This window comes from Nicotiana tabacum, chromosome 5, assembly GCF_000715075.1.
Source record: "Nicotiana tabacum cultivar K326 chromosome 5, ASM71507v2, whole genome shotgun sequence".
Lineage (NCBI taxonomy): Eukaryota > Viridiplantae > Streptophyta > Magnoliopsida > Solanales > Solanaceae > Nicotiana > Nicotiana tabacum.
The window spans coordinates 101225414-101238614 of record NC_134084.1 but is presented as its reverse complement, the minus strand read 5'-3'; positions in this window follow the sequence as shown (position 1 = coordinate 101238614).

Below are 13201 nucleotides of genomic sequence, written 5' to 3'. Positions count from 1 at the left end.
TTTGAACATGTTAAAATTTTGTTGAAGGCCTTATGTTTGATTACGGGCTTCGGACATCTCTGAAGCGTTTTTAGGGTTGTCGTAGCCTTATAGGTTTAGGAACTGCCTAATGTATGCTCAAGGTAAAAAGAGTGCAACGCGTGCTTTCAGACCTAACAACCACATTCTCCTTTGGTTGTTACTTGCAAGTGTTAGTCCGATTCATAATATTTTTAAAAAAGTTAATAAGATCGTACCTTAGCAATAGTCATTTTAAGTGCGCCATGATCTAGTTGTTCGGTAGTTATGCACCGTTTCCCGTTTCGAGTTTATATGAACCTTTACCGTTAATCCCGACGACTCGGTATGGTCCTTCCTAATTCGGTCCCAGCTTCCCTTCGTTCAGGTTCTGGGTGTTTAGTGTTACTTTCCTTAACACCAGGTCCCCGATATTGAAGTGTCAGAAGTTGGCTCTTCGGTTGAAATATCTTTCTATCCATTGTTTTTGGTCACCTAACCGGGCTAGGGAGACCTCACACCTCTCATCCAATAGTTCTAGGCTCGTACTCATAGCCTTACCATTTGATTTTTCGATCGCATGTTGGAACCTAAGGCTCGGTTCCCCCACCTTGATCGATATTAGTGCTTCGACATAGTAGACTAACAAAAATAGAGTGGCACCGGTACTAGATTTTGAGGTCTACGGTATTCTCACAAGACTTTGGGTAGAATTTCCTTCCATTTCCCTTGGCATCGGTGACCTTTTCTTTAAAGGTTTTGAAGTATGGTCTTGTTCGTAGACTCCGCCTGTCCGTTCCCACTAGGGTGATAGGGTGTTGACAAGATTTTTTTGATCTTATGGTCCTCGAAAAATTTGCTTACCTTGCTGCCAACGAACTTCTTCCTGTTTTCACACACTATCTTGGCCGGTATACCAAACCGGCATATTATGTGGTCCCAAATGAAGTCGATGACTTCTTTTTACCGGACCTTCTCGAATGCCTGAGCTTAAACCATTTAGAAAAATAGTCAATCATAAACAATATGAAATTGAGCCTTACCAAGTGCCCACGGTAGGTGACCGACAATGTCCATTCCCCATTTCATGAATGGCCAAGGTGACAAGATCGAGTGTAGTAGCTCCCCGAGCCGATAAATCATTGGTGCATGCCTCTGACAGCCATTGTATCTTTGTACAAAATTCCTTGCATCTTTCTCCAGGTCAATCCAGTAATAGTCGGACCAAATTATCTTCCAAACCAAAGACTTTGCCCCCGAATGGTTTCCGTAGGTGCCCTCGTGAGATTCTATCAAGACGTATTCGGTGTCTCCCAGCCCCAAGCATATGGCGAGTGGGCCATCGAATGTTCTTCTGTACAAAGTACCTTTTGATAAGTTATACCTGGCCGCCTTCTTACGCGGAGCTATCGATTCTTTAATATCCGAGGGCAACTTCCAGTCTTCAAGTAGTCTATATATTTATTTCTCCAGTCCCAAGTCAAACTTATTGAGTTTATTTCAGTGTGTCCTTCTTCCATTACCAAATTCATGAGTTGTGTGACCTATCCTGAGCTAAATTCATCGTCATCAACTGATGATCCCAAGTTAGCCAGAGCATCGGCTTCGCTATTTTAATCCCGGGGTACATGCTGTTGGGTCCATTCTTTGAATCGCTATAGCGTTACCTGTAATTTGTCCAAGTACCTTCGCATTCGTTCCTCTTTTACTTCGAATGTCCCATTGACTTGATTTACCATAAGGAGGGAGTCGCACTTAGCTTCAACCACTTCGGCCCCCAGGCTTTTAGCTAGTTCGAGACTGCTATCTCAGATACTTCTAAGTATATGCACAGTTGCTCGTCTATCTTCAGAGTATGGAGTAAGGGTGGACTTGAAAGGTACCACTTGAGTTCTTCTAAAGCTTGCTGGCACTCCGGGGTCCACAAAAAGTCATTCGTTTTCTTCAATAACGAGAAGAACATATGGCTCTTATCAAAGGACCTCGATATTAACCGACCCAGGGAGGCTATCCGCCCGGTTGGCCTCTAAACGGCCTTGACACTATCTACCACGGTGATATCTTCTATAGCTTTGATTTTTTGGGATTGATCTCGATCTCTTGATTGGATACCATGAATCCAAGGAACTTCCCAGACCTGATCCCGAATGCGCATTTCTCCAAGTTCAGCTTCATATTGTATTTCTTCAGTATGTTGAAGGTTTCCTGCAAATGTTTCAAATGGTCCTCTGCTCGCAGGGACTTCACTAACATGTCGTGAATGTAAACTTCCATTGATTTTCCTATTTGTTCTTGGAATATCCGGTTACTAGGCGTTGATAAGTGGCATCGTCATTTTTTAGTCCAAAATGACATTACATTATAACAATAGGTGCTGAATTTAGTGATAAATGAAGTTTTTTTTGATTGCTAGGGTCCATCCGGATTTGGTTGTGCTCGAAATAAGCGTAGAGAAAGCTGAGTATCTCATGCCCGGTCATTGCATCGATCATGTGATCGATATTAGGCAAAGGAAAGGAATCCTTGGGGCACGCCTTGTTCAAGTCTTTGTAATCTATGCACTTTCTTAATTATTTCCCTTTTTAGGCACTACTACTACGTTAGCCAACGAATTCAGGTATTTAACTTCCCAGATGGAACCTATTCTAAGGAGTTTGATACCTCGTCTTTGGTGAATGCATGCTTTGACTTTGGATTGAGGCTTCCTGTTCTGTTTAATCAGGTGGAACTTCGAATCCAAGATTAGTTTATGAGTGGTTATTCCTGGCGGGATCCATGTCATGTGTAGATGGGACCAAGCGAAACAATCTACGTTAGCTATAAGGAAATTTATGAGTTTTTTCCTGAGCTCGAGAGTTTACCCGTGCCAAGGTATATTTTTCGATCGGGCAAGTGTTCCATTAGTATGACTTGCTCCAGCTCCTCGACCGTTGATTTGGTGGCATTGGAATCGTCAAGGGTGACGAACGACCTAGGAACTCCGTAATCATCACCCTCGCCTGCTTCTAGCTTTTTCGATTTGGTCGGGGCTGGTGTCAGTGATTGCTATTTAATTTCTTCCTTTATAACCGACTCGGGTTCTTCGATGTTGAGAGTGCAAAAATCGTGATCACTTCATCGACTGCGAACATTTGTTTTGCGGTTGGCTGCTCTCTGTAAACCGTCTTTATCCATCCCGGTGTGGGGAACTTCTGTGCCTAGTGTTGTGTCGAGGGTATTGACCTCATGTTGTAGATCCATGGCCTTCCGAATAGAGCATTATATCTCATATCCCTTTCAATCGCATAGAACTTTGTTTCCTGAATGGTCCCTATGGTGTTCACCGGTAGGGTTATCTCCCATTTAGTAGTTTCGCATGCCATGTTGAATCTGTTTAAAGCTCGGACTGCATGAACTATTTGTTCTTGTAGACCCAGCTTTCCACGACCCTCGATCTGATGATATTTGCCGAGCTACCTGGATTAATTAACACACGCTTAACTCGGGATTTATTTATGAGTATGGATATTACCAGTGCATCATTATATGATTGCATGATGCCTTCAGCATCCTCATCATTTAAAGATACAGTCCCCTCCAGTATGTAAGCTTGAGTCCTCTTTTCCCTCGTAATGGACACCTTAGTGCGTTTTTGCATTGGCCCCTAGGGGGCGTCTACTCCACCAATGATCATTTTAATGACGTGCTGAGGTTCCTCTTGCTCGGTCTGCTGTTGGAGTCCCTATTCCTGAAGTGATTTTGGCTCGATCACTCAGAAATTCCCGTAGGTGATTGTTATTGAATAACCGAGCCACTTCTTCCCTTAATTGTCGGCAGTCTTCGGTCCTGTAGTTGTGAATGTCATGATACTTACACATCAAGTTGGGGTCCCTTTGGGAACGATCCGATTGCAATAGCCGATGCCACTTGGTAACTTTAATACGTTCGATGGAAGAAACAATGCCAGCGATATCGATACTAAAATTGTATTCTGATAATATCGGTGCCTCTCTTGCCCGAGCGGCCTGTCGAAATTGTGTTTAGTCATGAGTCCCCAACTATTATGGCCTCGATCGCTCTTTTTTTCACTTGTCACAGGGTTACGTCCGGATCCATTACCCTTTCGATCTCCTCCATATGGTTGATACCAATCTCTGTTTGGGCTTGGCTCATGATCAATGGCTCTTTTAGATCTGTCAGTAGTTCTGACGGGATACACGGACCCGGAGAGGGCCCTGAGCTAATCGTCTTCGACTCTGATTTTTTATTAGTACCTGTTATGGACATCGGCCCAAGTTACCACCAGGTATTCCATCAAATTCTATTTCAACTGTCGCAGAGTTAATGAATTTTGGGGGTTAAGTTCTTGGGTGAATGCCTGAATGGCCCAATCGTCCGCGACCGAAGGCAAATCCATTCGTTCTATTTGAAACCTCGACGCAAATTTCCTGATCATCACGTTATCTCTTTGCTTTACTTTGAAAAGGTACGACTTCCTGGTCTCGACCTTGATGGCCCCGGCGTGCGCCTTTACAAAAGCATCTGCAAGCATAGCGAATGAATCAATAGAATTAGGGGGTAAGTTGTGATACCATATAATAGCACATTTTGACAAGGTTTCTCCAAAAAATTTCAGTAGAACAGACTCGATTTCGTCATCTTCTAAGTCGTTCCCCTTGATGACATGCGTGTAGGAGGTCATGTGTTCATTTGGATCCGTTGTTCCACTATGCTTTGGAATTTCGGACATACAGAACTTCTTCGGGATTAGCTTTGGCCCCGCATTCGGAGGGAAAATCTTTTGGACAAATTTCTTGGAATCTAGGCCTTTTAATATTGGGGTGCTCCTGGGATCTGATTAACCCTGGAGTTATAGGTATCCACTTTTTTGTCGTTGGCTTTGATCTTCTTTTCCCCAAAATCCACCCGCTTTGTCAGTTCCTCAAGCCACTTTATTATTTCGGGGTTGGTTCCAGGTTCAACTTCTCCCGAACTTTCTGAGGTTCATTCATTTCTTCGAGTGTTTTCCCGGGATAGTTCAGGCTCAACTCTGCTGGGGGCGCAGCTTTGGTTATGTACTGGGCTATCGCCATCTGTTGAGCTTGCAACATTTCGAAGATCACCCAAAATTTAATCCCATCGCCTTCACCGTCGTGCGTACCCTAGGCTACCGATCGGACTCCTCCACAGACGTTGTTCTTAGTAGGCAAGTTTGCATCGATGGCCACGTGTGAGTTGGCATCGACTGGGTCCGCGACCGGGACTCCATTAGGATCAGTGTTGATACCCAATTTTGCCCTCATATTTTTCAAATAGTATATATACTTTCAAAACATCATTTTAGATCATTATTTAGTTTATAAAATCTATACAAGCATTTTTTATAATTTTCTTAATTTTTAGAACTTCAAAATTGATTTTCCTGCATTTAAATTACTTGAATATTTATTAATTACTCCTTACAATTATTTTATGATGAATTAATTACCTGAAATTATTATTTGCATCTATAATATAGGTTTTAAATATTTTACGTTATTTTATATAATTACATTAGTATTCTTAAAGCTATTTGCACAATCTTGCAATAATAGCCTATATTTTACAATTTTATTATATTTGTCATTTTATTCAAGGTCAAAATAATATCTTACATTTCATAATCTTCTACTATTGTTTTAAAGTATTAATCTGCACAAATAGCATTTTTTATAACTTATTTAACTATTTTATTAAATTATTTTCCCCTTAATTTTCTATTTTAAAATCTGGCCCAAAATTGGGATTAATTTCGGACCAAACAAGCCCCAAATCCTTGTCCCAATCCCTAAGCCCAATCCAAACGACCCTTGTTGCCGCAACCTAGTCTAAAAACCCGACCCATCTCTTCTCAAATCCCAGTCGTTGATCAAAAGCGATCAACGGCTCACAACACTTGCCCCACTTTCCTTATATACCAACACCCCAAACCCTAGAGACAAATCCTCAACCCACCGCCTTTGTAATCCTTGGAATCCCTCCTTTTCTATGAAGAACCCTAATCTCCGCCCTCTCCCCAATCCCTCTTCTAATCCTGTTAGCAATGGGATTCACTTATTATTTACTTACCATATTCATGTTCCTTCTCCACAGGTTGCCTCTTTATGGTATTACATAGTACTTGCTCTATTTTGACAAGTACAATTCTTCGAATCAAAGGGAATCAGTTTTAATCGTTGGGATTCAGACAATATTTCGTCCAGATATGTTTATATCAAGGCTAGATAGGTCCGATTAGCCAAGATCTCCGGCCAATTTTTGATTTTTGTCAACAAGGGTTTACCTAATTTTTCCCTAATCCAATTTTTATTGATTTTTCATGTTATTATTTCTTTATTTAAGTTGATTTTACAGTATTTCCTTGATTTGTTTGCTTGACTTATACTACTATATAAATCCCTTCCCATTTCCCTTTGAAAAAGATTTTCAATCAAGAGATTCACTAAAAAAATTGAAGTTATTGTTCTATCATTCTCTCACTATCTTGTTCTATACTTTGGTTCTTGGCCGACTGAAAGCCAAGGCCACCAGAATTCGATTTTTCAACTTTTCTTGGTGCGACCACTGCCTAGGGTTCATTTAAAGCCCTTGGGAACTCTGAGCACTAAGATTCTGGGTTCTTTCTCTTTGTTGACATTTAGAGTATTGTGGAGTTTGTTCTTTCTTATTTTCTATTTATTCAACTGATAACTGGTAAGTCTCTTGGCTTTTACAATTTTGTTCTTCTGTGTTCATGATTTGCATATTCTTACCTCTGAAATTCGTGACGTAATGTGTTTCTAGACCATCTCTGTATGCAACTTTATTGGCATTGAACCTGTTTCATGATCCGAACCTCTTTAGCATTTGATTTTTATCTAAAATTTCGAGTTTTGAGATATGTTATTTGAATATGCTTCACCTGAATAATTTAGACCTTTTTAAGTTCATTTAGCGTAATGTGTTGGTACCTGAATGTCTACATTTACTGTTGACATGAGTTTGCTTTCCTACTCTGTTCTGAATTCTTGTAATGACTGACTCACATCTATAATGTGTTCTAATATATGTTAAGACTTTCACTATTAACTGTGACTTGTTCCCATGCTATTATGTCATTCAAGATGTCTTTGGTTTGTTTGATTCTATATCCTTTAGTGATTATTTGAGACTTTAGAGTAGCTATCTTAACTTGTGTTTCCTTACCATGTTTGATACTATAAGTTAGCATGTCTGTCTTTTTATATTGTGATGGATACTTAACATAGTTTGGACCCCTAGGTTTTAAAATACTTTAAGTTGGTGCTCTACTTCAGACTCGTTTGGTATTATGCACCTTTGTATGTCAATCTTGTAATCTCAAAAACCTTGATGCCCCTACCTTTTACCAAATGTTTTCTGCCCAATATGCTAAGTGTTTGAACTTGTGTTAATAACATGTTCTTTGAGTTTTGTTTATTCTCTTTTCTTGTATGTCACCCATGTCATACCTGCTTTTAAAACTATAAGTGCACCTCTTCAAATTCTATCATTTGGTCATTGTTCTCTCACTCTCATTTATTACCTACACTATCTGAATCTACCACCCTTGGCCGGCTGAAAGCCAAAACCACCAAAACTTTCTCTTGACCTTCCTAGTGCGAGCACTGCTCCGGATCCATCTGAGACTTTTGTGAACTCTAACACACTAGGATCTGGGGTCTTTTGGCCACTCTCTTTACTACTGAGACCTGAGCTATCTTTGACACTTAGTTCTTTCCTCATTCTATCTACTAAATCTGTAAACTGAGTTGTTTAAGTAATTTCTGTGTAATTCAATGTTTGGGTCATTTGGTCAATCTGTTGCTATTTGGTTTGGCTTGAGTTCCTTTATGGTTTCTGGGCTGTGCTAATGAATATAGTCCTTTGTTGGGATCTGGGTATGCTATTTGTGAAGAAAGAGTTTGTTGAAGGCCAGGCAATAATGGGTATCTCCTTTTGATCTTACTGTAGGCCTATTATTATCTTTCGTGTAATATTTGTACCTATATTTATCATCTGGTGTGTAATAACTTTTTAATAAACAATTGGGGTATTAATGAAATTTGAAAAACGGGCATACTCTAATGTTTTCATGAAAGGGTAGAAAATATGCCTATAGGGTTCGTATGATCTACTTGTTATTTTATCTAACCTGCCATATATGCTATTCAATTTCCATGTACATTAATATAAATCATGCCATTAGGAGAATCACACACTCACACAACTTGTCTACTATCAAAGCATAAGTGCTTTATATATTCCTATGTCTACTGCTATGTGTTACTAGACAACATGCCTGTAGGAAATAAATGTCAATAATTATTCTTTCAATTTGCATAACTGCAGCATATCCGCTAGATACCATGCATATAAGATTATACTAGCTTATCATGTTCCTAGGGCTTAATCAGTTAATTAGCTGTTGTTATATCTATCTCTCACTTAGATAGCATGTCTATAGGAATAATTGATAAATTTGCAAACTGTTGGAACCTAGCTATAAATGTTGTTGCTCGCTAAGAAAGCATGCCCATAAGATCAAATATGAGTAATTCTGAGTATTTCCAATAGTTTTCACTGCCCCTACTGCGTAAATCACTTAGAGATCATATCTGTAGGTTTAATAACTTATGACCTGTAATCAACATGCAATACCAAATACTCCTAAACTATATAGTTGTTTGGAAATCATGTCTATAAGTTTAAAGTGACGCCTTGCATCTGAAACTGCCAGCACGTTTGAATCCAAAGTCACATAGAAACCATATTTATAGGGCTTAATGACTTTAATTTGCCTCAATTCTGAAACTGTCTAATGCCTAATGTGAGAATCTATTTGTATGCATTTATTGTCTAATTGTGGAGGCTAACTTGATCCCTTAACTGCCTTTACATGAAGTCCTACTTGTTTTGTATGTCGCCTAGTTTTATCATTCTGAGCAGCCTAAGTAAAGTCTAGAACCACCTTAAATAGAGGTCCAATACCTCCTGGACCATAGGCATGGGACGGGTAGTGCACGCATAGGGTACGACTTAGAATTGAATTAGAGCGCTTATAGGTAAACAACTTTAACATAGTAATCGGGTCGCAGGAGATGATAGTTTGTACCCGCTGAATAATATTAGTAATTCCCTGCCTTAAGGGAGTTGCGAAGTATTATTTATGTTGCACGGGGTGATCCTTTAGGCTAAAAAACTTAGGACTCCCCATCTTCTTTATACATTTAGTCATCTAATATAGACCGTTATAGTTATATCCTTGTAATCCTTATTTCTCATTGTGTTATAATAAATTCCTTTGACCCTTGCTCTCTTTATTTATCTTACCTAATTATAATCCAAATAGTCTTAAGTTCGGCCGGGACCCACAGTTGTGAACCTCGAAGAATGCCCAACACCTTCTCTTTGAGGTAATTTGAGCCCTTACCTGATTTTTGGTGGCGTTTGATCACAGCCTACTCCGCACTACTAAAAATAGGAAGAGAGTGTCGCAATAGCTTTTACCCGATTTGTGGGTCGGGATCGATTTCCACAGGGAGCTAGGAATGGAGTCGAGTATCTATTTAGATTGGGATTGTGTAATTGTTCCAAATATCACTTCCAATCATTTTTGTTTTTTCTTTAACAAACTACTATTATCAACTACTAATTATAAATGTAACTAGATTATACTAAACGAGAATTGCTAAAAGTTATATCTAATGGATAAAAAGGCACTAGGGTAGTGACTTTCACCTAGGTGGCTAATTGACGGGTAATTGCTTCTAAGGCATGATTGACATGATTGGAGAAATATGCTATAATTGCTGCACGATTTTACCCACTCTCACACCTCTCGGTAGAGAGAGTGATTTTGCCCAATTGACTTTCTCAAGACCAAATGGGTAGGCAAATTTGCTCAAGCAACTAGGGTTCAAGTCGGGTAATTACTCTCTCGAGGTTTAACCCTTTAATTGGGACTATCAATTCTCTTGAGTCCATCCCAATTCCTTGTTGGGTCAATTTTGGAGACTTAGGCTCTCTTTCTCAAGAAGAGCCAAGTCAACTTAGCACAAACCAGTGTTTGCAACCACCAATTCATAAATTAAACCATAAAATTGGCCCAAATAACAAACACCCATAGTCAATCTAGCCCTAAATCACAATACCCATCAATTACCCACACTAGGGTTGAGCCATAACCCTAGCTGATGGGTCTAGCTACTCATGCTTGAAGAGAAAAACAGAGAAATAGATGAAGATAAAGGCATATTAATTAATTGATAAAGTAAATACAAAGATTCAATGATAAAAACTAAGTAAAAATGCCCAAAATGGCTAAGAAATGTCTTCTCACGAGCGCAGCTACTGTCTGATAATATCTGATGACCTAAAAATGGACAAAGATTCTATTTATACTAAGCTGGAAAAATTGGACAAAAATGCCCCTATGGGGTCAGTGCAGATCACACAAAATGGAGTGCGGCCGCACTAGACTCTTGACTCTTCAATTTCATCTCTTTGAACTCAGGCTCCACGGACCGTGCAAAATGGACCGCGACCGCGGAGTCTTCTAATGCGGTCCGCACAAACATGACCGCGGACCGCGCAGCTGGAGCCTTGGCAATTTTCATCTCTCTGTTCTTTGCCTCGGCGGACCGCACATAATAATAGTGCAGCCGCGGAGCCCTCAGTGCGGACCGCACAATTTCCACTGTGGCCGCGCTGTTTTAACACTTGATTTGCCAGTTCTCTGAATCTCCCTAGTGCGGACCGCACAAAGTGTAGTGCGGCCGCACTAGGCCTGTTTGTCCTGAGTTTGCCTTGTCTTTGGTACTTGTGCAGGTTTTACTCTTTTTGAGCTGATCTTTGACATCTTGTCACTTTATCGATCAAACCTGCAATCAAGCACAACTTATGAGCCTTTTGGGACTATTTTGTAACAATTTATAATCATAGCGTAAGCAAGAGAGAGCATGAAACAAGTTAAAATCCCTAGTTATCAACTCCCCCAAACTTAAGCTTTTGCTTGTCCTCAAGCAAACAAAATAAGACCCACCCCTAAAGGTGGGTCAAGAATTTCCAGTTATCCTAAAGTAACCTCAACAAGCATCAATTGGGACTAACAATTGCCCTCAATACAAATGAATCATTAACATCATTTAACCTTTGAAAAACCATGGATCAAGTGTGACACAAGATCATCAAGAGTTGACTCATTACATCAAAGAACTCTATCAACTACTTTGGTCATTGTGGAACCCATACTCACACATCCTCAACTCTCCCTAAGCAAACCTCACCTTTTAGAATATTGGCACACAAACCCAGGTTAATAGGAATTCACTCATCTCTCTCAAGAAAAGGTCACAAGTCCGGCTCTAAGTACCATATGCTTGCCCCTTATGTAAGTATCCACTAATGTAAGCTTCATAACTCAAGATCATATAGAACTTTTGTGGAGTCATTGTGAAGGCTTTTGGTTCAGGGTAGGAAATGTTTTGATCTAAGTGGATTCCATCTTCCCTTAAGCACATCTTTTTTGGCACACATTCTCTTGACTCTTTGAGTCATCTCACTTCTTTCTAAGGGGTTAGAGGGACACGTTGTCACTCTTTCTTATGCAATTCAAACCGTTTCTCCTTTTTCAACTTTCCACACCATTCATTCTTTTGCTTTTCTTGAATCCCTTTTTATTCTTTTTCACATTGAGCATTCTTTTTGTCTTTTGTGTTTCTTTCTTTTTCATTGCCTTTCCTTTTCTTCATTTTTGTGCCTTTTACCACTTTGTTGTCATCCTCCTCTCTCCCCCCAAACTTACACTTTTGTCATGTGCTCAAGGAAAGATCGGGTGCCAAGAGAGGGTATCTTTTAGAACGGGTATAGGCTTGTATCATGGTTCTTGAAAGAAAAAGGTCTAAGGCTCAAAAGGGTTAACTAGGGATCATATCATTGGTAGGCTATCGAATTGTTCAAACTATCATTTGTATCAAGGAGAGCCTATAATCACGTCTCAAGTCAAAATTCACTTAGGATTTTGCCTCAACAAACATTCAGGGCAAGTTCTAGACCAAAGGCTTATTGAAAACGTCCAAAACAAAACAAAAAGCTACGAACATAAATAAGAAGAGAGTCGGGGGCCCACAACGACCTTAGATACGATTTGAGCATGCAATTGTCCCAAAAAACCACTTGATGATTTCGGTCAACACAAGAGTCTCAAGGTCACGACTTTCACCATCCTAAACACAACATTATGTCTTTGACCATGGGATTAAAGACAAATGTGCTAGGCCCAAGTGAAGCTTTGCTTGAGGTACCCTTAACTACAACTACCAAAAACAAAAACAAAAACGGACTCAAACCCTTAAGAAGGTTGTCATGCCATCCATCATCGGGAAGAGTCACCCGGTTCACACAATACTCCACCTTTGGAAAGAACTGTGGCATTAAGAAAACCAAAGGCTTATTGAAAGCGTCAAAACGAAACAAAAAGCTACTAACATGAATAAGAAGCTAAAGACGAGAAAATATTTTGCGAAAATAGAATGAATATATACAATCGGGGATTTGAATATACAACGGGGAATGAGTATATAAAATGATGTAACTTTAAATACAGACCAAGTGAAAGATAAAAAGTGCGATAAAAGTAACTAAATGTAAAATTATATACGGACCAAATGAAAATCAAGAAAGCATAAACTGAATCAGTATATAAACAGTCATCCAAGGATATAGGGCGCACCCCCTAAAATAAAAGCTGACATTGTCCCCAATACCAACTAAATCAAATAAGCAACAAAAATAAAATAGAGAAAATATATGAAGACTCCCTAAGCCATGTCTATCTGCATCGGATCATGGGCGGTCCCTGGGTCCTCTATGTGCTCGGGAACCTCAGACTGGTTCTTGATATCCTGCTGCTCAGCTATTGGGACCGGGGCCTGGACCTCGGCAGGCTGTGGAACTGGTACATCCTGTGGCTGACTGGAGGAAGACTCCGGTGGGTCCGCCAACTGGATGATGGCATCATCTGCTCTAGGGATCTTCCTCCTCTTCGGAGGCCTCTGGGTCTGCTCCAGCTGTAGATGAGCTGCTGAGACTGGGTCATCGAGCAACAGGTCCAAAGGCAGCTGGTCTGCCTTCAGTCTATCTACATCTGTCTGCAGCTCCTTCACGGACTCCTTGGAGGCCCGTGTCT